The 24,333-nt window shown below is 36.6% G+C and overlaps 1 long non-coding RNA gene across 2 annotated transcripts; it reads left to right on the top strand.

Moving 5' to 3' along the window:
* Nucleotides 1-17,301: 17,301 nt before the first annotated feature.
* On the top strand, nt 17,302-23,190 carry LOC133822786 (uncharacterized). Of its 2 annotated transcripts, XR_009888034.1 has the most exons (5): nt 17,302-17,954; nt 18,883-18,952; nt 19,729-19,908; nt 20,817-20,868; nt 23,061-23,190. It is a non-coding gene; the product is annotated as an uncharacterized LOC133822786 (long non-coding RNA). The 2 variants fall into 2 exon arrangements; XR_009888035.1 differs by lacking the exon at nt 20,817-20,868 and having other exon boundaries at nt 17,308-17,954; nt 23,061-23,183.
* Nucleotides 23,191-24,333: the final 1,143 nt, after the last annotated feature.

Genomic DNA, 24,333 nt, shown 5'->3' with positions numbered 1-24,333 from the left:
CACTTCGTGAAGTAATCTACGGCGACTACTGTGTATTTTACTCCGCCCTTGCTAGTTAGCAGTGAGCCTATGAGGTCGATTCCCCATACCTCAAATGGCCACGGGGAGGTCATCATAGTTAGCTCAGAGGGTGGAGCTCGAGGAATTGTGGTGAACCGCTGGTACTTATCACACCTCTTGATGTAGTCGAATGAATATGTTTTGATGGTAGGCTAGAAGTACCCCTGTCGTATGATCTTCTTGGAGAGGCTATGCCACCCAGTATGGTCTCCACAGAACCCTTCGTGAATTTCCTCTAAGATTTTCTTAGCTTTGGGTGGGGACACAAATCGGAGTAGCAGCATGGAACATCCTCTTCTATACAGCTTTCAATCAATAATGGTATACCTTGGGATCTGATACATTAGTTTCCGGGCCTTGGTCCGTTCTTTTGGGAGAATGTCGGTCTCAAGGTATTCAACTATTGGAGTCATCCAGGTTGGCTCGGAGTTGATCATGCAAACACCCTCCTGCTCAGGTTCGTGAATGTAACGACCCAAAATCACTATTAAGGTTTAAGGGCCTTGATTGGTGTGCCAGGAGGGCATGTCGGGATTTATGTGTGATTTTATTAGTTAAATGCATGGTTGTGATTTAAAGCATGTTATTTGACTATTTATCTATCTGAGATACATGACTATGTGTATTAGTATGCATGTAGGCCCTGATTGTGTTTGAAGGGCATAATTGTAATTTTGGCCATGATTGGGCACAGCTGTATTGAAATGTGATAAATGTATTCTGTGAATTGTACCACGTGAGTGTGGTGTTATTATTGTGATACACATGCCGAGACGGTCCGAGAGAGAGCAAATTAACTTAAGAGTCACAACGGGAAGTTGTACCCGGCTCGGGAGGAGCCTAGGGGTACCTTGGGAACTCTATGGTTAAATTGAGATTTAGCGGGTAATGGTTATTGGTGATTGAGTAACCTGGGTAACCATTAGTTACTGCTGTGAGTAACAAGTTTAGTTGTAAAATGGTAGAAATGAAATAGAAGTAAAAGGACCTAAGTGCCCTTGAGGTTTAGTTAGGAAAGGATAGGCAAGGAGGGGTAAAATGGTCATTTGGTTGGGAATTTGATATATGGCAGCTGGGTATTAAGGGGTACACGGTTTGGGGCTTGGTCATTTGATGCTTTGATAAATGGAAGGGAAGAAAAAGGAGAAGGAAAAGTTAGGGCATGAAGAAGAAGAAGATGAGTGGAGGAGCTGAAATTGGAGACTTAGGGGATGAAGGAAGCTTAGGGTTGGATTCTCTACTTAAGGTAAGGAATTTATGCATAATTAAGTTTGATTTATGTTTTGATTTGTGAAATCTGAAGCATGGTTTAAGCTATTCAAGCTTTGGTTTATGTTTTTGGTTTATGGGTTTAGATTTCTTAAGTTGAGATCAAATGGGTGGATTTTGAGTATGATTGTGTTACTGAGTTGGGTTATTATGTTTTGGGATTGAGATATGTGTTTGGGATGGTTTAAGGTGAGGTTTAGAGAGTAAAATGGTGGTTTTTTTTCTGGGTTCGAAGGGTCGAGCCGCGTCATGGTTCTTGGTGAGCCGCGGCCCTTCGAAGAAGTTACATGCTGAAGAAGAAGGGCGGGCCGCGGCATGGCCCAAGCAATGCCGCGGCCCTTACCTGTTTTTGGGCCTTTGGGGGTTCTATTTGGGGGCCATGCCGCGGCATGGGTGGCCTATGCCACGGCGCTTAAGGAATTTTGGGATTTTGAGAATTTAGGCTTGGGAATTTAACCTAGGGTGCTCGGGGTTGAGTCTTTTACCATATTTGGTGAAGTTCAACGTTCCGAGTACTAGAACTTGGCTTGGAAGCTCATTTAAGGTTGATAACGGTGTCTTTCTTCATGGTTGTGACTAGGTGTTAAGCTAGGGCTCGAGGATCGGATCGCGCTCAAGGTGTATCGCCCGTAACTAACTCATTTAAAAGCTAAAGGTAAGAAAACTATAACACCCGTAGGATAGGGCGTGGGCCCATAGTGTGATTGCGGGGCACGGCCCTATATTTCATGTTGCATGATGAGATGATTGCCGGGCACGGCCCTATATTGCATTACATGTTAGGGTGCAGATTTAAATGAATTGATATTTGTTTGAATGTTGTTTGCTTTATGCTATATATGTTTATAGTGAAATGAATGGCTATGGCCGAGGGCGGCAAGGCCAAGAACGGCAGCGGGGCCGGAAGTAACACTTAGCACATGGGATGCTTATGGTCAGGGTGGGACCCATAGGATATGTGTGAGATCCTTGCGGTGAGGACTGAGACCCCAGGCTGCGGTAAGGGTTCTAGGGCGACATGGCTGTGTTTGCTTAGTCTAATGGTTGACTTGTTTATCTGTGGATTATCTGATATGATAAACTGTATAGATTGCATATGTTATGTATTGCATGAGTTTTCTTGCTGGGCTTCGGCTCACGGGTGCTCTGTGTTGCAAGTAAGGGCAATTCCTGAGTCAACCAACCATGAGTACGGAGAGCGTGAAGCGACGCGTACATGTTTGGCCTGCCCGACTACTTTGGTTGGGGGTTTATTCGAAAATGGCTGTAATAATCTATGATTTTTATAACAGATCAATTGTACACTTATTTGAAGAAGTAAAAAGTTTTCAAACCTTATTTTTGGGATCCCAAATGTTTAATACTAGAAGTTTTATTGAAACAACGCATTTTTCTAAGATTACAGCCTTAACTTTTAATTAGTCACACCTTTGTTTCAAAACCTCGGTTAGCGAGTTCATTGCACACTGTTTTGTCTTAAAACTCACTTAGTAACGGCTCTAAGGAAGTAGGGCGTTACAGTGAATGCTGGGCGTCACGAGATGTTCGATTGGCACGACATTTAGCTCGTCAGTCTCGGTGGAGGTCGCAAGCTTGGCTAAGGCGTCTGCATTCGAGTTTTGCTCTCGGGGGACCTGTTCTATCACATAGAACTCGAAATGCCCCAGTGCTGATTTTGCCTTTTCTAAATATGCTTCCATTCTCGTACCACGAGCCTGGTATTCTCCTAAATTTTGATTAACCACTAACTGGGAGTCACTGTAGCAATGTATCGCTTTAGCTTTGAGTTCCTGGGCTATGTGGAGTCCTGCCAATAGAGCCTCGTATTCGCCTTCGTTATTCGACGCATCAAAGTAAAATCTCAAGGCATAATGAAATCGGCTTCCTGCTGGGGTGATCAAAATTACTCCTGCTCCCAATCCATTTTCATTAGAAGACCCATCAACATAAAGTTTCCACAGTTCGTGGGCCGGGGTTATAACTTTGTCATTGGCCACGCCAGTACACTCTACTATGAAGTCTGCCAAGGCCTGTCCTCTTATGGTCGTCCTTGGATGATAAGTGATCTCGAATTGTCCGAGTTCAACGACCCATTTGAGCAGTCGACCTGAGGCTTCTGGCTTGGACAGGACTTGTCTTAGTGGTTGATCGGTAAGTACATGGATGGGGTGCGCCTGAAAATAGGGTTGAAGTTTTTGAGAAGAGTGAATTAGGCTGAGAGCTAACTTCTCCATTAAGGGATATCTCAATTATGCCCCCAGTAACCTTTTACTAACATAATATACGAGTCTTTGCACCTTTTCTTCTTCCCGCACGAGTACCGCACTTATGGTGTGCTCGGTCGTAGCAAGGTACAGGTACACGACTTCTCCCGTAATAGGTTTTGACAATATGGGGGGTTCTGCGAGGTGTTTCTTGAGCTCTTGAAAAGCCAACTCGCATTCCTACGTCCATTCGAATTTCTTGCCTCCCCTCAAAAGGTTGAAAAATGGAAGATAACGGTCCGTAGATTTCGAGATAAACCTACTTAACGCCGCTGTAATGCCTTAACTCCAAGGACCGTTACGATGTGCCTTGTAAACAGTGCTAAACTCGCTAATCGAGTCATTTGGCCAAAATCGTGTAACTAAGTATGATTAGCGGTTTAGGGATTAAAAATTTTGGTTAAGATATAACATTTCATTACGACGTTTATTATATACATTGGGATCCAAAAATATAATTTCAGAGTCTATTATAGGAAAATATTTACAACAGGTCGTTCTAAGCAGCAAAACAGGGTTTAACCCTAGTTCCTCTTCAAACCTCGGCCGTGGTGGTCGAGCAGCTGCATATGTACACATCATCACCTAAGCTCTCCAACTCAAGGATGGTCCAGCTTTCTTTTGCCTTTACCTGCACCACATAGCACCCGTGAGCCGAAGCCCAGAAAGAAAACTTAATATGCTCATGAACAGTAATAACATGTCATCAGATCATAAGGCACACGCCTAGCAGATATAGCCCTATTCCAGCAGGCAGATAAGTTCATGTAATGTTGAGTATAACACATCAACCAATGATCATAATAATCATCCAGGACTTTAGTCCAAACAAATAGGTGACAGTCGCAATAGTCACTAAGTTGGGTATAGTTCCCTTTAGCCTTGTGACGATAGGGTCACTGGGGCTTAACAAACAAGTGAACTTTTATTAGTTCAAACAGGATGGGTGCATGGTGACTAGTCACCAACATAACCTTCCTCATGACCATAGAGTCATAACCTTGGAACATCGTTCCCTAGCCATGTGACAAATGGTCACCTGGGCCTTAGGCCCTGGCTCTGAGTAACTAGTCCTAGACTAGCCAAGCGCTTATAAGTTCATCGACCTTAGGGTCAGTCCAGCGTTAATGCCATAGAGCCATTCAACACTGATATCGATTAGATCTAATCTTCATTTTGCCCTGCGTTCTTGACGCTATGCCATTTCTGACTCTTAGGTCAGTATCCTTGACTAGTCAGTGATACAAGTAAGCAATGCCACCAAACATATATCACATATCCAATATCCGATTACAAGGCATTCAACATGCTTACTTAACAAATACTAGCACAATTAGGATCATGCATAAACACAGAGGCTCAAGCTCTGAACGATATCATACTCAGTATACCAAGCATGCCCTAATCACATGTTTCTCGTGCATCATATGCATCATATTTAACCACTTGACATGCCTCAACAATAATCATGCATGCCACATTTAATAATCTAACATGCATAAATAATAACCATGCATGTCACATATACACAAGGTGTAGTTTTCTTACCTCCGGTTCGAGCGAGAATTAGAACAAGAACGACCCTTGAGAACAATCGATCCTTAATCCTTTAGCGGTCAACTAGTCATAACCAAACATAACCTCTGATTAATGAAAGTTATCACAGATAGGGTCCTGATCTAAACCCCACTCTCGGGACCTCGAAACATGCCCACACGGTGAGTAGATTCGATTTCGGGCCTTAAGGATTAATACCCCGAGCCAAAAACCCTTAGAAACACTCAAAACAGGGTTCTGAAGAAACAGAGTAGCGCTACAGCGCTACTCTCCTAGTGCCCCAGCACTCTTCTCAGAACCACAAACTGCCCTAGCCTCCTCTGCAGATAGCACCGTAGCACCTTACACTGGGCGCTGTAGCACTACCTTCAGTCAGCAAATCCCCAGAAGTCTCCTCCTTTGATTCTACCATTTCCAACCCAAATCAAAAGCTTCCAAACAACAAATTCAGTCCCAAATGAACCTAAATACCATCCTCACATGTCCCAAGCATCACAACCCCAAGAACCCTAGCCAAAACTCCAATCAATTCCCAACTTTCCAACCCAAAAACCAGCTGGAACTTAACTTGGAAAACAGAGCAAAAGCAAGAGTTCTAATGGCTAAAAACTCACCTCAATCTCAGCAACACACCTTCTTCAATGGTGTAGCATAACCCTAGCTTATCCCAGCTTGGATCCTTGGCCTGATTCCTCAAAAAGGAGCTTGAAAATTCAAGGAGAAATGAGGGAGAAAACCTATCGGGAGAGAAGGAGAAAGGAGACTCTGTTTTTGTTACTCTTCTACAGCCTTAATGGCTGATATAAATCCTTTAGGGGGGGAAAAGACCTAAATGCCCTCAAATCTAAAATAAAGCCTTAATAGCCACCAAGGGCAAAACCGTCCTTCCGCACCTATTTCGTTAATCATAATTAACACCCTCCAATTATGCTATTCTCAATATTCTCAAACATCAATAATCCATATCCCATTACCCTTTAATTCCTGGTAATGCTCTAATCATCGAAATCACCCCGAGACTCACCCCGAGCCCCAAACTTAATTATGTTATGACCACACCGAACACTTGCATTTCATGATCGTCTCATGCCGAAAGGCTCGAAAAAATCCACATATAATGTGGTACCAATCATAACTCACCCACATGCACAAAAATACACAATTACGCCCTCAACGGGCCAAATTACCAAAATGCCCTTATAATTAAATTACACCCATATGCATGCATTCATCATCATATAATAATACAATTCACATAAACATGCATATGATCACTAAATAACATAATAAATCAATTATGGCCCTCCTGACCTCCTAATCAAGGTCCTAACCCTCATTAGGAAATTCGGGGCATTACAGCTGCCATCTTGGCAGCCAAACTTTGGACATCCTTATGCTTCCGAGGTGAGGGCATATCAATTAGAGCCTGGATTTTGTCTGGATTAGCTTCTATTCCCTGAGGATTTACAATGAATCCCAGGAATTTTCCTGAAGATACTCTGAAGGAGCACTTATGAGGGTTGAGGTTCATGTTATATCTCTGTAACACGACAAAGCATTCTTCGAGGTCATCCACATGGTTATTGTTAAGTTGAGATTTAACTAACATATCGTCAACATAAACTTCCATGTTATTACCTATTTGTTTGGAGAACATCATGTTCACGAGTCGTTGGTAAGTGGCTCCAGCATTTTTGAGCCCGAATGGCATGACGTTATAACAATACAGCTCTTTGTCTGTTATGAAACTCGTGTGCTCTTGGTCAGGGGCATGCATGGAAATCTGGTTATATCCGAAATAGGCATCCATGAACGACATAAGTCCATGACCTGTCGTGGCATCCACGAGTTGGTTGATCCGAGGTAAAGGGAAGCAGTCCTTAGGACAGGCCTTGTTGAGGTCCGAGTAGTCAATACAGGTCTGCCATGTCCCGTTAGGCTTCGGAACTAGTACCGGGTTGGCTACCCAATCGGGGTAAAAAGCATCCCTGATGAATCGGTTTTCCTTTAATCTGTCGACTTCCTCTTTAAGGGCCTTCTTCCTATCGTCATCCAGTAGTCTTCACTTTTGCTGCTTCGGCGGGAAGCTTTTGTCGATATTCAACGCGTGACTCACCACATTTGGACTTATACCTATCATGTCTGAATGTGACCATGCGAAGACATCCCTGTTCTTCTTCAAAAAACAAATTAATTGTTATTTGGTTTCTTCGGGGAGGTTTTTCCCGACCTTTACTGTTTTTGAGGGGTCTGCTTCTTCGAGCCTGATATCTTCGAGCTCTTCCAATGGTTCGAGATCAGCTCTTTCCTCTATTCTTGGATCGATTTCTTCATCTACCTCAAAGACTGTCCCGTCTTTATTCTGAATAACGACGAGCGCTTATGCGCTCGTTTGCTTCTTTCCTCTTATGGAAATGCTATAGCATTCCCTTCCAAATAATTGGTCTCCCTTCAATGTCCCGATGACACTAGAAGTCGGGAACTTGATGGCCAAGTACCTTACAGACGAGACTGCCCCTAGCCCTACTAGGACAGGTCTCCTGAGCAGCACATTGTAGGCCGATGGTAGGTCCACTGCTATGAACTCCATCATCTTGGTTGTTGAGACTGGGTAGTCTCCTAAGGTCACAGGGAGTTCAATGGACCCCATACAGGCAATCCCTTCTCCTGAAAATCCGTATAGCGTTGTTGCACAAGCTTTTATGTCACGAAGCGTGAGTCCCATCTTTTCTGAGGTGGCCTTATAGAGAATGTTCACTGAGCTCCCATTATCAATAAGAACTCGGTGAACCCTCTTGTTCGCGAGCTGAAGAGTGATGACCAGTGGGTCGTTGTGAGGAAACTGAACATGGGACGCATCGTCCTCAGTAAAGGTTATAGGCTAAGATTCAACCTTTTGGTACTTTGGAGCTTTGGATTCGGGTTCATAAGGGGACCCATCCCCAGTTTTCATCTCGTTCACATATCACTTTTGGGCGTTTTCGCCCGATCCTGCGAGGTGGGGCCCGCCCGAGATGGTTACCACATCTTCTCCATCAATCGGAGGGGGTCTCTCTTCTTCCCTAGCCCAGGAATTGTTGTTTTGGGCAGGCAGCAGTGCAGCTGTCCTTTGGCTGGTAGAATCCTAATTGTTGTTCTGGTTCCTGACATACTACCTGAAGTATCCTCTCGAGATCAGACCTTCGCTCTCGTCCTTCAGTTGCCTGCACTCATCAGTAGTGTGCCCAGTATCTCTGTGAAATCAGCAGTATTTACTAGAGTCTCTCTTGGACTTTTGGTTTCTCATGGGGTCTAGACGCCTGAAAGGGACCTGGTTTTCATTAGCCAGGTAAATATTCTCCCGAGACTCGTTGAGCTCGGTGTACAACTTGTACACAAAGAAATACCTTTCCATTCTTCTTCTTTCCCCCTTCCGCCTCGGGGTGATTTCCTTCATTCTTCTTTCTTTTGGAAGGGTTTTCTGCAGGGGGTTTCGAGGCTGATGGGTCCACCGAGGTTGAGGCAGAGTTTACATTTGTCATTGTAGTTATGGGTTGAGAGGTCATATTCAGTGTCGACCTCGCCTCCTCTACATTGACAAACCTCTGAGCTCACCTATTAAACTCGGTTATGGACCTCAGAGGCTTCCTCTGCATATCTTCACAGAGGGGACTTCCCGGCATTACCCCAACTTGGACGGCCATTAAATGACCGATGTCGTCTACATCACGAGCTCGGGCGACTTCTAGATTAAATCTTGTAAGATAGATTTTCAGCATTTCATTTGGTTGTTGTCGGACGTTGGTCAGGGTTGATACCTCGAGCCTTATCCCGATCATGGCTCTAAATTGCTTCTTGAAATCCCTTGACAGTTGATCCCAAGAAGTGATTGAATGCCTCTTATATTTTTTGAACCAGCTTTTTGCTGGTCCTATAAGCGATGATGGGAACAACATGCATTTGAGCTTGTAACCCACATTACTTGCCCTCATAATAGTGTTGAATGTACTTAAGTGACTGTATGGGTCAGATTTCCCTTCAAAAGGTAGGACATGAGGAATCCGAAACCCCTGAGGAAACGGAGTGTTGGAAATGTGGGGAGCAAATGGTTCGAGCTCCTCATCAGATTCTTCATCCCCATTCCGGCCTCGCTCATTCTGTAAGAGCCTAAATGCTCTTTCCATTTGATCAATTCATTTCTGAACTGGATCCACAGGGGGTCTCGCCTGAAATTTGTTATCATTGATCATAATTCCAGGCTCGCGCCTTCGCATGGGATGCTTGCGTCCATTTAGGCGATCTCTCAGGTTTGGGTTCGAGGGATTACCACTACCCCGATTTTGATTCAGGTGTTCCCGCAGGTCAGGGAGGTTCCTTTGGTTCCTAGTATTTCTCTGTCCTTGATCATACATACTGACTGATCTGGTGTCTCTTGAGTCGTCGCTGGCGAGGCTCATTGCATAATTGTTTCGAGATGGATTCCTTTCAGGCTGCCTCGTCTCTGCAGTGCGAGACCGTGACATTTGGCTTCTCGTAGGATGGGCGTCTCTCCGTTCTCTAGTAGTTTCTCCATTCCCCTACTTCCATCCAGCTCGCCTTTCCCTATCACCTTGAGTCGGTTATGTGTTTCTCCGAGGCGGTGAGGGATATCTTATTGGTGATGGAGGGAACCGTATGGGTGATGGTGGCTGCATCCCATTTCGGGGCCTGGATGGTCCCGAGTTTGCTTGTGCCGGCTCGTTAACATTCTGTGTGTTACCAGGATTCTGAGTCCGAGCCTCTATAAGGGCTCGGTTATTCCCAGTTTCAGCTGGTAACTCAGCAGTTGAGTTAACCGGAGCTCTAGTCCGGGTGTTTCTTCGGGGACTCGAAGGGGCAGGTTGTTCTGCCGGTGCCAGAGGTTGCTCCGTTCTTCTTGTGGCGGCATTTTTGCGAGGTCTCCCACGAGGTCTACGGGGAGGAACATGAACGTCCCGTGGAGGAGGGACCTGGGCCTCAGACGGAGGTTGAGGCTGAGCCGCCTGTGCCTCCGCAGCCAATCTAGCTAATTCTTCATTACGCTTCTTGGCCTCAGCCAACTGTTTTCTTAACTAATGATTTTCCACAATGGGAACATATCGCTCAGGACTATAGTACATGTCCTCGTCATCCCTGGGGGTCGGTGGTGCCGGAGGTCCTCGAGAATCGGAGGACTCACTTCTCTCTTCTGGTTCTGGATTCGTCATCGGCTGTTTCCCAGGGCGTCGTGGATAGTTTTCTTCAGGAATATTCGGATCATTTGCTGCCATAGATAATCAAGGATTGTACTGCTTAAGGCTCTCAATGAAAGCACCAAACTGTTGACGTCGTTTTTCGTCAACTTAACATGTCGAGCAATTAAACAATAAGAACTATGGTGCAAATGAATAATATGGTGGAACAACAAGGGTTTTACATGGTTCAGCAGTTAAATCTGCCTAGTCTACGAGTCTATGTTATTAAGGCTTGGAGTTTTCTGGAAATCCTTCAAAGACGAATTACCCAGAGTTCTCTCAAGATGTCAAAAGATCCTCCCTTTACAAGTGTTCATGACCTCTCTATTTATAGAGAGTTTTCAGAGTTCATTCCCACATATTTCGGGAAGATACTACTGCACATTAATTGAAGCAATTATATTAAATGTTGTAACTCCTATGTACAAGGAAACGTCCCCTGAAGATCCGGAAACGGATAACAGACTTGTTAATATCCCTTTAATGTTGGAATGTTACAACAATAAACTTTAGACGTACAGAATACGTTACATCAGATGACTCATCAAATCTCTGAAGTCAGCAACCAGCATCGTGTCAGTCAAGGTTTACGGACAGGTTACGAACTGGTCGTCTTATTCCAAGACCTGCTCGGAGCAGATAAATTCTATCGAGGCTGTCATGATTCGAGCCTGCACTTTTTAAGCTCGGACTATTCGATCTGAAGGCACTCGGTAACAGATGTATCCCGATGCTATGCCTTTCGGGCCTGGAAAGAATCTCGAGGTTACATGTCTTCGAGATTGCCATCTTGCCTCGGAGGTTTGACAACTGGACCTTAAACATGTGTTTTATATATCTCGAGCTCATACTTGACGAGTCCAACTTTCGATGTCATAATTTTTTGTCTCGAAAACTGGGTGTAACAATAAATTAAATAAAATAGAATAAAAAATGTAGAAAAATTAGAAATAGATTAGAGATTTTGACTTGAATTCTCCTTTATTTTATTTTTAAAAAAAATTGTGTGGTATTTTTCAATTATGACATTGTTATTTAAAATATATCTGACGACAAACTTTATAGGTATTATTTATATTTTTTCCAAATAAAATTACTTCAATTATCTTATCACATTATTGTGAAGGTAATGACAGTATCCCAAATTTTGATTTGTGGATTATTTGAGCTTAGGAACAAATGGATCTTGAGTAGCTTAATTCTATAAAGCCAAATTTTAAAGGTTTTTTGCAACCTATTATTAAGTTCATTTATGCTTAGAGACCGTTTACTTCATTTAGATTTGATAAATTTGATTTCTACAGAAGGACATGATTATTGTTTACTTGTATGGTAACATTCTAAATGTATGAATATGTTATTGATCAATGACATTATTCATACTTGTTAGTTTTAGAAGTTGACGTTTTTGTCATAATTATAAGATTCAATTTAATTTGTACCAAAAATTCACATATAATAATAATATCCATCAAGAATAATATTTAATTAATTTAAAAAATAATTATTTAAATTTAAATTTATATTCATATACAAAAAGATATTTTTTTATAAAATATCTTTAATTTTATAAAAGTCTACAAAAATAGATACGAACATATTATTATAAATAAAAAATTAATATCTTATTTAAATTTAAAATAATAAAAGTAAATTAATTAACCACAAATAAACAAATAAAAAATAAGATGGTTAAATCAATTTTTTTTTTTTTTTCTATTTTTATTCATTTTAAATAATAATGGTAATTAAATAAAATATAAATATAAATATATTAGAACTCGCATTAGCTTCCACACCATTGAAGATGCTGGAAAATCTTTCGATTAATGATGCAACAGAATCTATTTGAAGATTTATCGATTAACTTATACTTACTAATTTGATAAAACTTTGATTTCTCTTTTTTCTTTACCACCTCCAACAATCTCAATATCACCCAAAAACTAATTTGTATTTATTTATTAAACATTTTTTTGGGTTACATATAAACTATGTATGAAAGCAACTCCAGTAGATTGATGTGACAATTTGATTTAAATGTCAAAGAAAGAAAGAAATGGGCTAAAACTCACCGATATGAAACTTCACCCTTGGAAGATAAGGATAAGATTAAGATTTCACCAGTCTCGTAGTCGTAGCACCTATGTGCATATGCTTCATTTCTAACGACCACCAATAAGCATCTTCCATACACACACAAAAATTTGCAGTAGTGATGGTTCACACTCTCAACCACAACCAGTTCTTAATGATATGCCTTTCGAGTATTCTTTTGCGTGCTGTCTCACTGATAATTATATTTTATTTCGCGGACTATAGTAACATTGTGATATGTATCTTTAGCAATTTGAAAATGATTGTATCATTCTCATTATTCACCATATATTTATAAAAATATGATTGACTAAATTTATTTTTAACTAAATTTGAGTTTAAATAGAATAATTATTAAATTTATTATAAAAATATCAATGTAGCCTTTTGATGTTTCGTGGTCACAAGCCTAAACTAATGTGCAGAACTACATTTTCTGAAATTCTAAGTTTGAACTCTCTTTTTCCAATGTTAAAAAAATGTGAGCTTAATTATTAACATACTTGCGTAGCCCATAAGTGGTACGTATGTAGTGGGAGCCTTGGGCATAACATCTCAATTTCTTCCTTATACATATATTTTTGGCAAATTTTAGAGGCTAGGGGTCTACATGTGTGTTATTTTCATATTCTCGATATACCAATAATTATAATTCTAATTTTTTTTTATTAATAACATACATTATAATTATTTAGAACATCTACAAATTTTTACTGTCCCTACAATATGGTTCAAAAGTTTATTACACTTGTACATTTTTTTTTTGTATACGCATGTAAATGTAAAATAGGTTATTTGAACTTGTTTTTTTTTTTTTATGGTAAATTATTCATAATTATTTAAAAATTTGAAGGATGTGCTAAATAATTACAATGTATACCGTCAAATAAAAAAAATAATATATGATAACTATTTAGGTGTTGAAAATACAAAAAGGATATACTGGTATACTCAAACATGATAGGAAAATAATATAAAGATGTTAGAATATCAAGATCAATAATTTAAAATAAAAACTTTAAAAATGAACAAACATTAATAATTCTAATTTTAAACTCAAACTTTAAATATTAACAAACATTAATAATTAAATAAATACAGGAGAGGATTGTGTTATCATTAACACATAAATCAATCAAATTTGGAGATATGAATTGAAATTCATTGAAAATTTAAATTAAAAGAATTTAGAAAGAAGAAGAGAAAAAAATAGAGTGAAGAAAATTTGAGATTAATAGAAAATGTTTAGAATATATATAGATTCACAAAGATATATTTATCGATTTTTAAATAATAATATTTTATAAATATCTTATTTAAATTTAAAAAATTACATTTATTATACATTATTATAATATATAAAATGAATAAAAAAATTAGATTAAATGAGAAAATAGATAGAGTAGTTTGAAGAGTTTTTAGAGTGTCACATTATCTTCTTAGTACTCTTCTTTATTTATATATAGAGATTACTTACTTATTTATTAATTTTTTTTTGGTAAATTGGAAAGAAAAAAATACTGTATGAGCTCCTATATTTTGCGCTAAAAACAGTAGGATATATATATATATAAAAGAATAAATAGGATTTGTTCCTTTGAACTATTACAATTTATAAATTGTGCCCCTCCAAACTATGCATGTTATCGAATTATGAAACTTTCGTTAGTTTTTGGTTGACGTGGCTAATACAAGTCTAATATGGCAATTTAGGCACTGATGTGGCATTGTCACGTAGTGCCACATGTATAATTCAATAAAAAATAAAAATTATTTAAAAATAATATTAATTTAAAAATTATAAAATTGTTTATATATTTTTTACTTCGTTTTTCCTTTTATTTTATTTAAATATTTTTTACTTCTTTTTTATTTAAATATTAAAAATTAAAAAATCATATACAATAGTAACTTTAACAGTATTTTATTTGAACTATTTTGCTTTAGTTTTATTTGCATGTACAATAAATTTATTATTTGATTAATTATGCTTCAATAAATTGGGTAGTTGTGGTTGGGGTCATATTATAATCATACAATATTTGTTAATTTATAATTTACATTTTTTTTTTATAATCATACTTTTCTACTCTAATCCCTAAAACATTAATATATAAATAAAAAAGGAAAAAATGAAGTAAAAATATTTAAATAAAAAAAGGAAAAAATAAGTAAAAAATTTATATCAATTTTTAATTGTTTTTTACTTTTTAGATAATTTTATTTTTTTATTAATTTTGTAATTAAATTATACACGTGTTCTGATGTTGCAATGCCATGTTAGTGCCCAAACTGCCAAATCAGCATTTTGTTAGCCACATCATCTGAAATCTAATAGAAGTCCCATAATTTGGTAACGTGCATAATTCGCGGGAAATTTTTAATAGTATGAAAATTTTAGAGGGCACGATTTGCAAGTGGTAATAATTCTGGGGAAAAAAATCATATTTATTCTATATTTGTAGGTAATTCTATAGTGGGGCATTCCTTTAGCCCGTATCGATAAAGATGCCTCTCTATTTTCGGTATGTGTAAAAATTATAACTCAATTTTTTTATATGATGGTGTCCATTGTAATTATAGGAGACACACCACCAATTTTCGAGAAAATCTGAATAATTTACAGTGCCGAAAACAATCAGTTGAACGTGTGTCTTTTTTTTATTCATAATCAATTGACTATTTTGAACTCTGTTTTTTAGTATCGTAAATTCTTCGAAATTTCCTGAAAATTGGTGGAATGACTACTATAACTACAAAATACATTGCCATATAAAGAAAAAATTAGTTATGATTTCTCCACATGCTAAGAACAGACATGCTTTACTGGTAGTAACAAAAGTGGTGCCCCTAGTATAAAATTTCCTCATATTTATATATGAGTTTGTTTAGTTGATTAGATATATGGGTTTTTGTTATAGGTGAAACTAATTAGAGAAACAAGCAAAACCATATGGAATATAACAATCTTCCGCTAAAGCCGAAGATGCCACAGAGGATATACCCCCATTCCAACAATCAGTTACTTTCATCTTTAAAGCATACTATGAGCCACACCACTTGAAGATCTTTGATTGAAAACAAAGCCATTAAAATGAGAATATACTTCAGTGAAAATTTCCTCCACCAAAATATCAAGATCTGCATTTGGTTCAACAACCTTATTGAGCATTTTAATGGCTACTCTGCAGTCAGACGAAATGAAAAAATGATATATATTTAATCCTCTCGCCAGGCTGACGCCATTATAAATGGACTTTAGTTCTGCAGCTAAATTTCTCAGATTTGCTGCCATGAATTTGCTGGTTGAAGCAATCACTTTGCCTTCCTAGTCTCGCGCCACCGCACCTGCACTACAGCAGCCTTCTTTCTCCCCAACAGATGTGATGACATTAATCTTGAGATAACCTTTTTTTGGAGGGTACCATGGAATGTCTGGTTTAGTGGCCTTCTCCTTTATTTTTTTATTAACCTACTAGAACTCACAAAGATAATTAGATGTCTAACATAAAATTGTATCCCGATTAGGGGCAGAATTCCCTATTACCTCAAGGTTCCTGAAATACCAAGCTTGCCATAACACAGTGACAAAGAAATGAAATCTATCCTCCGAAATCTTTTTTGCAATATAACTGAGAAATGAGATAGGGTCCTCTTTGTAAGCCTCCGGAATGCAGCGTTTGAACCCACTATGATGCCATATTCTTTTTTTTCTTGAGAAGCTCCACAAAGCATGAAACCAATCCTCTTTTTTGCTATTATTACAAATAGTGCACTTTTCAGTGTCAATTATTTTCCTGCAAAACAACAAGCTATTAATGGGAAGCCAAAGGAGGCAAAGTTTCTAGAGAAAGTGTTTTATTTTACTTGGTACATTTAAACTCCACATATATTTCCACCACAATTATGTATGTCTCATATCTAAACCTTCTGCATACTCTATTTCATTTATATCCATCCTATTGCCACTTTTAACTGTATACTTTTCATTTATGTTGAAGTGCCAAATGATTTTATCTTTATGGTCAAAGGAACAAATCAGCATACCTTTTATAAGTTTTTCATCCTCCTTATTGAAAATTATGTCAATTAACTCTCCATCCCCATGCCCATTGCCTTGACAAAGATCTACCACTCTTAAGTCTTGCGACAGATCTGGTTTATCATAGAAAGAAAAGGTGTTGTGTCTTGGCATCCATTTATCTTCTATTATTCTAACATCTTCACCCAATCCAATTCTCCATCGACATCATTATTTCACCAATTTCTTACCCCATACCATACTTCTCCAAATGTAGGATGGGGAAGTCCCAATTTCAACGTTAAGGATCTCCCCATAAGGGAAGTATTCAGCTTACATAACTGAGGCCACAATTAAGTTAGGATTGCGAATCATTCTCCACACCTGCTTCCCTAACATTGCTTGATTGAACCTGTAATATATGTCCATGCATATCATGATATTTTGGTAATTTGGTCTGTGAGGGCAATTTAGTAATTTTACCCTTGAGGGGTATTTTCGTAATTTTGAGTATGAATGAATTATTTTGTGAATAAGTATGATAATTGTTATTATGTGATAATATTATGAAATTATGTTTATGAAATATGAAATTACATATCGATGGAAATTTGGTTATTAAGCGGTAACTCATGGTTTCCTTCAAGTGTAGGGGCATTAAAATCAAAATATGTTAAGCATGGATTTAATTGTAAAGTCTAATTACGTAATGCCCTTTACGGGACACTTTTTTAGGACATGCACATAAATGCAAGTCCTTAAAAATATTTATGGAGTTTTTAGGACACTCATTGAGAGTCCTGAAAAAACATAATATAGGACTCGCAATGAGTGTCCTAAAAAAATATGCGAGTCCTAAAAAACTATGGGCTAAAAAATGAGTGTTTTACTTAACAATTTTAAGGACTTGCTTTGGGAGTCCTTAATACTCTTTAAGGACTCGCTTTGCGAGTCCTAAAAACACATTGGCGAGTCCTAAAAACACATTGGCTGAAAAATTAGTAATTGTGACTTTTAAAGACTCGCTTTGCGAGTCCTAAAAAAGTATTAAAGACTCTCAAAGCAAGTCCTTAAAATATTTTGTAAAGAAGCATAAAAACACTCTTTCTTTCGAAAATATAGGATAAAAGGGATTTATTTTAGTCTCACCCAAGATATTTTTAATTTAAATAAAAAAAATTATGTTAACTAAAATAGAATTTATATATTAGAAATCTAATCCCTAATATACCACTAATGGATTGTAGCCGCAGACCCTCACCCTCACTCTCGATCTCTCCGTCGACGCACCCCTCACCCTCGATCTCTCTGTCGCCGCACCCTCACCCTCCCTCTCGATCTCTCCGTCGCCGCCTCTACCTCAGCCAGCCGATTGTAGCCGCACCGCCACCGTCGCCGACCGAATAGCACAGGCAGAAGGGACGATTCGCACGGAGCGAAGAGCACAGGCCGAAGGTATTAATCAATAATAATTTCCATTGCCAATAATAATAATAAAAAGGAAAAAAAATCAACCTAAGTTCTTGATATCTAAGCCAAGTGGAGTTGTTCAATATTAGTAGAAATGATGAAAATGAAAGAAAAATCAAGTCTGTCAACTTTTATTTTCTCATTTCTTTTTGGATATGATGCATGCTGGTTAATTGTATTTATGTATTTACATATTTTATAAAGATCATTGAGTCATTGCCTCGTTTGTTTGAACTTCGAACCATATTATTTTAGTTTGTGCTTTCATTCTATTGTAGATTGTGTGTATCTGGGTCTGGTTTTTCTGACCAATTTGAGTGTTGTTGATTTGTCTGGATTTTTTTGTACATATGTTTTTTTTTCTGTTCATTGGGTGATATCAAATAAAAGAAAGCTCGTGATTTTATTTTATTGTTCATCGGGGTGTATCACGGGATCCGTTTATTTCATTTATTTTGTTTTTCTGATGCATTCTTTCTGCCTGACCATTCAAGTAACGAAAATAGCATTTATAATTTATTCCATTGTTTGACGAAGTTTAAATATATTTGCGTAAATTGGTAAGCAGTGAATAAATTTTGCAACTTCAGAAAGTAGACCAATGTTATTCAGATTCTATATATATATATATATTCATATAAATGGGGTGATAGTCTATAAAACCAGAGCTCACTGTGCAAGCTGAGCCAATCATGGACCCTTATGGCCCTTCTATAGTTGATGAAAATTTGGAAGCTATAGTGGTCAGGTTAGTTTTGGATTAACTTCTTTTTTGGGACATTTCATTGAAATTTATACATGATGATAAGTATTATGATCTGGCCATTAAACTGGTTTTTCAAGTGGATTAGTTGAATTTTGTTTGATTAATGAGCCAGAAGAAGAAAAGTTTGACTGATTTTGGTTATGGCAGTAAGGAGACTTTACCAGGTGGAGTTTCAGTCAATAAAAAGAGAGTTGAAAAAGGGCTTTCACAACTAAAGGTTTTCACTTTGTTTCTTTCTACTCTCTTCTGATTTTGGATTATCAAACCCAGTTTTAGATATTATTCAATTATGGAAGTTTATGGAACTAATAATAAACTATATTATATAATATAATCTCTTATACTATAACAAGCTCCCCTTTCTCCTTCAAGCAAGAGATGTTGGTCTCATTCTCACTTTCGTCTTGAGTAGTCTTTTATTTTTGTCTTTGGAAAGCAATTAATGTATGTATGCTAATATATAATATATTAAAAGCTACATGTGAGGATATATAATGATAACTTCCATGTCTAATTTCAGTAGCTCTAGTAATTAATAATCTCCAAAAAGGCCCGTCGGCAACATCATTCAATTCCTGTTATGTATAATTCATCCCAATAAGGTTAATTAATTTCTCAATATATATATATATGTTTGCATAACATGTTATATAGCTTGGTTCTTAGCAAAAATGGCATATATATGCATGCCTCTCCCCCTTGTGGTATTGAGGGTAATCAAATACTATCGATCAGATCATCACACTCTTCTTTGTATAGATTATTGAGTGGAACATCATCTATACCACTCATTAATATTAGTTTATGTAGCTATATATAGTTAATTAATTAGGAGACTCTAGCTATATACATGATATGTTTCTTGAATTTGGTTTGTCTTGTTCATGCAGCTTCTAATTGATGGTAACTTATTATTACAGTAACATAATTGCTGGTCCCTTTTGTGTGTTTATAATTTGTTTTTGTTTGCATATTGTAATGTGGTACTGACAGCTTAAAACAATGGCCATGAGTACTTATCCCCAAAAAAATCAGAGCTCTATCTCGCCGTTCTCCTGACTCCGCTACTCTCTCCATTTCGCTGTCATCTCTTGGTTTTCCGAGGTACTCTTGCTCGTCTTTGGTGTGCGTGGCGTCGTCTCCGGTGGTGGCTGTTCTATCTTCTTGTTAAAGGTTTGGCTGTTCTTGGACTTAGTGTTACAAATAGCATTTATTTATACTATGTACATTTGCTTTTGTTGATTTGTTTATACTATCTAATATTTTACAAATTTTTAGTAACGTACTTTATTAGAATATATAAAGCTGCTAATGTTTCCATTTGCACAAGTGTGGAGGTTGTGCAACTATTGAAATTGGTTTTGCAGCTTTTGAATTTCAAAGCTGGGATGGTTAGTTTTTATCTATTTAAAATAGTATAGATTTGTTAAGGATTAATATATATGTAATCACTGTAACTTTGTGATTTGGAGAGGGCTATACAAGGGTCCCGTTATTAGAACTGGAGAATTTCTTTTTTTGATGTTCTTTACATTTTAGTCAAATTTGCTTTACTTGATAGGTGTACGAGTTTATATAAGAGTCTTGCTAGGAAGTTGCAAGGAAGAATATATATTTGAGAGTTATATATTGAGAATCCAATTAAAAGAAAGTGGAAAGGATCAATGAGAGAAGTTGACCGTTGTTTTCATTTGGTTTCAGTTTAATTTAAGAGTTTGGTCAAAGTATGTAGTTCACTAGTTGCTCCTGGGCCTTTTAAACAAAAAAATCTTAGTAGCTCCTGGACCTTTTAAACAAAATATCATATGGAGCGTTGTTATATAGGCACCAGTAGTGGTTGGTGTCTAACACCACCACATTTTGATGGGTACAATTTACTAGCAGATCATATGTATTTTATTCTAAATAAAAAAAGCTCTTAAAAGTGTTCATTAGACAAATGATAGTTGATACAAGGGTGACATGTAAAAGAATATACAAGTATGTATGCATATATTTGTTGTGTTGATTTTAGCCGTTTTAAAAGAGCATGTCAACATCTGACATTTTTCTTTTTTTATAATGTTGATTAAAATGAATAGGTTAATATTTTGATTGGTCTTAAAGCATTGGATTGGTAGCTAATTGCAAGAGGTATGTTGCATTTGATTTAGTTTTAAAAAATTTCAATATTTTATAATTTTGAATGATAACTGTACTATTTTAGTGGAGTTTGAATATCTTAGATATTCATCCGTAGTGAAGTAGGTTCTGGAAATTCTGTGTGTTGCGGTGATAACGGAAGATTGAGAACTTGCATGTCTTAGTGAAGTAGGTTCTGAGAATTTTGTGTGCTGCGGTGATATATGGATGAAAACCTGTGTGTTGTTTGATTTGATTGACATGTTGGTGTTGATTGTGACAAATGTCTAGGCTAGTAAATTAGGGGATATGCTGTCCAATTTTCTATAAATTTTTTTGTACTTAGTTTTGTGTGGAAATATAAAAAAGATGACTGCCACAATGATAAATTTGTGATCTGGATATTTAACATTTGAACCCTCATATGAACTTGGTTATCAAAATAATTTTTGATCCCCTCTTATGAATGCTCAGCGTGCCCTCTTTAATCATAGAAATGAATAAAGTATATGTTGCACTTGTTTAGCTTCACAACGGGTACAGATCTAATAGCTCACTATGTTCTTAAAAAGACAAAGATAAGCAAATAAGTTGTCCCATCAAAAATTAAAATCACACAACTGCATTAGGCCAACATAAGTGACATTTTGTGTTTACTTTCTTGAATCATCCGTGTATTTACAATGCATGGTATTTTTCCTTTTTATGGAAGATATATATATATATATATATTGTTGTTGAATCTGTATTATGGACTTATATAAACTTTATGCTGATGAATTTAACATTAAATAAAAAACTATCAATAATATTTCTTTTTTAAAATTTACATTAATATCTCAGTTGACTGGTCTTTGTAGCACCTTAATTTGACTTCCATAATAGCAGCTATTTGCCTGGCCTAATTTAGCTTTGGTCTCTAGATATGTCTCAAATAATTTTGATGTACTTTTGCCTCGTCTGTTACCAAACATTGGTCCCAAAACAATTACTTTATTTATTAAGTTGGATTTGTGTAATTAAAACAATATTCAACCATGTCAATAATAATATTGGTTAAAAGCATTTTAAAAGTAGTCCCAATATAATAGGTGAACTTTTAGGGGAGTGGTCCAGTAAATTAATTCAAAAAATTTATGTAATGGTTGGCTCAAGTAAATGTATACCAAAAAAAAAAAGTATGGTCCAACTTTACTACATCACCAGCTTTGTATAAATAATTTGGTTATTGCATTTTTATGACTATTTTATACAATAAAATAAATTAGTTGCTTCAGACAATTAAAGGATCCCCTCCTATTGAATTAGAACAACGTTAATCAAAGATTAGATTTAATAATTGGTTAACTTTTGTGAGTCACTTTTGAGTAATTGATTATATACTAATCCCTATAATATACTAATACAACATATTGAATAAAATGATGATAATTTCTATGTTTTGTTGTTTCATGAGAAATGAGAATCCAAACTTTCTAGATAACGTGACAAATTGTGTGATGTTCAACCAAATATTAATATATCATATGAAGTTTAGTACTCATCTTGTCCGTGAGCTTTGCTATTTTGATTGTCACATCAGTTTTGGTATCAATATATATATATATATATATTAATCAAACTTCCTCGAATATGTCTCAAGACATTTTTTATGCTTAGATTGATAAATATCTTTATTTTGGCTCACTTGTTAATATGAATATATATATATATATATATAAATTTTCATGTTATAACAAATATTACAGGAATGATTTGTGTGTGGTTTAGACATTTTGTGAGGTATTTTGATTGATCATGAGCAAATATTAGTGAGCAGAATAAGTTGATTGTATATTTGCTAATGTGCTATGAATGATTAGTAATTTGGTTTATTAATGTCTATGTGATTTGATAAACTAACTAGCTTGAGCACTTTTAAATTGAGACTGACAGATATGTATTCCTTAGTTTAAAGAACTAAGACTAACTACTTAAGCCATGAGAAAGTGTCGATATTCTTAGCTGTACAAGGGTCTTGTTTTTAGAACTTGAGAATTTCTTATTTTGATGTTCTTTACATTTTAGTCAAATTTGCTTTACTTGATAAGAAACATTGAGGGGAACTATGATATATGAGTGGTTGAAATGACCATGGCTATATATGCTTTGAATTTATTACCACTAATATAATTATAATTAAATTTTTGTTTTTTTTTTTTCAGTTCACCTTCGACAAGCCATATACTACTCAAGAAATTGATGAAGTTAGAGAAGAATGGGCAATGTTATTTTTACATTTGGTTAGAGCAAAATGAATGATGTTATAGCTAGTTAATTACAATACATGTTTAGAAATTTTAAATTTATTTCGTAAAATTTTTTGCCATTTTTTTAGTATTTTCTTTTCAAATTCTTTTGATACATATTCGACACTCAAATGGATATATATATTTTTAAATCAAAATTAAAATTGTAGCTGTATTTTTTTTTAAAAAAAATTACTTTTAAGGTCATGCAAAGCGAGTCCTAAAAAATTGCTTAAAGGCACTCAATCCGATTTTTTAGGACTAGTATTGCGAGTCCTAAAAACATTTTTTTAGGACTCGCGTTGCGAGTCCTAAAAAGTTACTTAAAGGTACTCAACTAGATTTTTTAGGACTCGCAAAGATTTTTCAGGACTCGCATTGCGAGTCCTAAAAAGTTACTTAAAGACACTCAACCAGATTTTTTAGGACTTGCATTGCGAGTCCTAAAAACATTCTTTTAGGACTCGCAAAGCGAGTCCTAAAAACTTAATTAAAGGCACTCAACCAAATTTTTTAGGACTCGCAACAATTTTTCAGGACTCGCATTGCGAGTCCTAAAAACATTTCTTTAGGACTCGCGTTGCGAGTCCTAAAAAGTTACTTAAAGACACTCAACCAGATTTTTTAGGACTTGCATTGCGAGTCCTAAAAACATTCTTTTAGGACTCGCAAAGCGAGTCCTAAAAACAGTTTTTTAGGACTCGCATTGAGAGTCCTAAAAAACCTTAGTTTTTAAGGCTCTCAAATAGAGGACTCGCGCCCCGCGAGTCCTAAAAAATTTTTTAGGACTCGCAATGCTAGTCCTAAAAAACCTTTTTTGTAGTAGTGTACTTTAAGGAAATGATTAGCAATTCTAGAAAATGGAAGGTAAATTACTATTAAGGGCATAAGGGATGGCATAACCTAAGAATTCATCAAGGGCAGGGTGATAAATAGGAGTATTAGGGTTACTATTTATGGAATATGATAGAAAGAGGCTATGGTTTCATTTTCTTTGAATCATAGAAGGAGATGGAGACACATGTGAAGAAGAGAAGAAGGAAGGAGAGGAAATTAAGGTTTGTGATCTTCATCCTAAGACTAGTTGGGACATTTATAAGAGATGATTTTCGGGTTTAGGGTTGTGCTACATCATGATTTGTGTGATTTTCATCTTGAAGCTTGAAACATGCAAATGGTGAAATAGGTT

This window comes from Humulus lupulus, chromosome 3 (assembly GCF_963169125.1).
Source record: "Humulus lupulus chromosome 3, drHumLupu1.1, whole genome shotgun sequence".
NCBI classification, from domain to species: Eukaryota; Viridiplantae; Streptophyta; class Magnoliopsida; order Rosales; family Cannabaceae; genus Humulus; species Humulus lupulus.
The sequence above is the reverse complement of the archived record's forward strand: the minus strand, read 5'-3'. Positions and strand labels throughout refer to the sequence as shown.